Source organism: Octodon degus, unplaced genomic scaffold (genome assembly GCF_000260255.1).
Source record: "Octodon degus isolate 3935 unplaced genomic scaffold, OctDeg1.0 scaffold00254, whole genome shotgun sequence".
Classification (NCBI taxonomy): Eukaryota; Metazoa; Chordata; class Mammalia; order Rodentia; family Octodontidae; genus Octodon; species Octodon degus.
In genome coordinates this window covers 1,799,606-1,802,452 of record NW_004524830.1, presented here as the reverse complement: position 1 = coordinate 1,802,452, position 2,847 = coordinate 1,799,606, and the positions used below count along the sequence as shown (strand labels likewise).

The window sequence follows — 2,847 nt, the reverse complement described above, 5'->3', positions numbered from 1 at the left end:
TGCCTCAGGCTCCCAAGTGCTGGGATTACAGGTGTGTGCCACTGTGCCAATTGTAGTGTTACTGTGCGTAAGAAAAAAAAATACTGTTCTGGGTTCGGGCTGGAGCTCAGCGGTGAGTGCTTGCCTGGTGTGCACGGCCCCTGGTTCCACCTCCAACACTGCACAGACAAACAAAAAAGTAGGCAAGAATCTCTTTGTCCCCCATCCTGCCTGGGCACGCCACATCTCCCTCTGGACAGGTATTTGCAACCCTGCTGATGGCTTTTCTGTTAAGCGCTGTACATCTTCCCCACAGACTACTGATTCTGGACATTCAACTGCTAGGTAGCCTCCTCTGGCACCTTCAGTCTGTTCTGTTAAGTTCTCTGGACATCCTATTGGGATTTGTGGTTGAATCTTTGGCCTGATTTCTGGTGGTCTATGTGAATATTGTTCACAGCCAAGCCATTGAGAGTACCTTATGAGTATGTTTTTTTCCTGTGCAATTTCTGCTTTGTAATTGCCCTTTTCAGGAGTTATTATTATTATTAAAATATATTAGGAACACCCTTGCCCATTTAAACTTTTTCTTGACAGTGCCTCCTGGATCCCCAATGTCTGAACTGGCTACTGGCTACTTGGTTCTTTCTGTCCTCATTCCTCCCCAAATGTCTTCTCTGCCCTTGTGTTCTGGCCTGAGTCTGGGGCCCTACGACCCCTTTCCCAACTTGTGCCCTCAGATACCAAGTACATATTCCAGTAGGCATCTTAGTAAATGTACACCATACTTTTGAAGACTTGTACTTTTAAAAATATTTTATTTTACATTTAACTTTTAAAATACGTATTTTCCATGAATTTAATCCACCCCCTATTTCTGTGGGTTTCCTACGGATGGATTCCACCAACCACAGATCAAAAATCTTACTAAAAATTGAACGCTTATAGATTTATTCCCTAGATGATATGATATAACAAGTACTTACAGAACTTTATATTGTGTTAGGTGAGATGAGAAACCCAGAGATGCTTTAAAGTGCAAAAGAGGACGCCCGCTGGTTATTCGCAAGCATTGCCATTTAATATGGGACTTGAGCATCTGAGGGTCTTGGGGGTAAAGCACAGCCCTATGGATATTGCTTAGCCACTGTCCTTGTCACTGGGGCACAGGAGTCCTCCTCACTCACAATTTAAAGTAGAGGTTTATCTTGGGTCACATTTCAATCCATGGTCAGCAACTCCAAAAGAGAAAAGCTAAGGGCTTGGCAGAGTAGGGGTGCTCACCTTATGGTGGCCAGGAAGCAGGGTGGGGAGGGAGGAGCCAAAAGGGACGTATCTTCTGGGGTTGCACTCCCGGTGACCACCTGACCAGGCTCCACTTCCAGCAGCAAGTCAGTTAGGAGCCCCATCGCCCACTTACCTCCCCAAAGGCCCACCCCGATCATGTAAGGCTTTGCAAGAGGTCTAGTATAAACTATCACAGGTACGAAGGAACACTCATCTGGCTGGGGGTGGAGTTCTAGGTAAGAGGATGTTTTCCATGTTGTATGAAAGGAGAGAACGTTAAGACTCCCCTTGACTAGGATGGAAGAGGCCCTCGGGCTTGGAAACACGCAGACAGTTAAGGCATTGCCACCTGCTTCATGGCATCTAACCACTGTTTTTCTAAGCAGGATGGTTTGGACAACCATACTGTGCATTTCTGCTGGTCTATGGAAAGGGGAAGTTAATGCTTAATTTGTTTTGTCTCCTTTCTTCAATTCTTTGACCTTTTCCTTTTCTTAATATCTTACATATTTCTTTCTATTTCCAATTTTACATGCATACATCTGGTAATATGAACAGCTAGTTTGAAGACAACACTATGCATTACAAGAAATACTGTGAAAGTAATATTTTGTTAAGTGAAATTCTGTATCACTTGTAAATTTTCTGTTTTAATGCTATTCTGTATTTTCTTTAAAAAATAAAAAAAGAAGAGGATGTTTTCCTCCAGCACTTGGAGCCACTGTGTCATTGGACCCTCCCCTTGAGCACTGCTGGTCAGCGGACTACGGAGTTAGAGGGCTGCGCCTTTCCGGTGACCTGTTTTGATTTCTTGGAAGGTGTGTGACTGTCTCTTTTTTGTGATGCTCTGGCACTTCGTGGTAATGTGCCTTGTGGGTCTTTTCATGGAGCACTTCAATGTTGTTATGATTTGTGTCTAGTTGTCCCCCCCAGAGCCTCATGCAGTCTTGGGGTTTCTGGAGTTTGTGATTGATTACTGTGGGTGTGGATGCTATGCCTGCCCTGGGGCAGGTAATTTGCATTATAACATAAGGTAGGAAGAGAAGCTAGCGCTCTGAGCTGCTGCTACCACTCCCTTGTGCTCTTGCTCTTTGCTGCCACCATGAAAGTTTGCTTTCTGCTATGTGCTGCTCTGCCTTGGACCCAGCTGAATATGGACTGAAACCTCCACTAACTGTGAGCTAAATAAACCTTTCCTTCCTTTGGTTTGGGTGTTGGGTATTTGTTCCAGCAATGAGAGAAGAGTAACTAAGACAAGTGTGGAGATGAATATCCTCCTGTGTAGCAGAGTTCTCTTTGTTACTTCATGGCTGATCTTCTCTTTACTTTTCTCTGCTCTCTCTTGATTCCTTGGGCATCCTGGACTAGCCAGGTGATCTTTGTTATAGTCTCTTTTCTTTTTGGACTTGATCTACTCTCTAGAGGAATTCTTTAGTTGGATCTTTTAATCATCCTATTGAATTTTCAAACTTATGCTGTACATATTTCATTTCTCAGAGTACATTCCAGGCCTGAGAATCTCTGTTATGGTTCCCCCTTTTTTTTCCCCCTCTTGTGGACCTTTCCTATTTTTCTGAAAGT

The 2,847-nt window shown here is 43.9% G+C and overlaps 1 non-coding gene across 1 annotated transcript; it reads left to right on the top strand.

Moving 5' to 3' along the window:
• Window positions 1-1,519: 1,519 nt before the first annotated feature.
• LOC111814001 lies at window positions 1,520-1,645 on the top strand. Its single transcript, XR_002819098.1, has one exon. It is a non-coding gene; the product is annotated as a U6atac minor spliceosomal RNA (small nuclear RNA).
• Window positions 1,646-2,847: the final 1,202 nt, after the last annotated feature.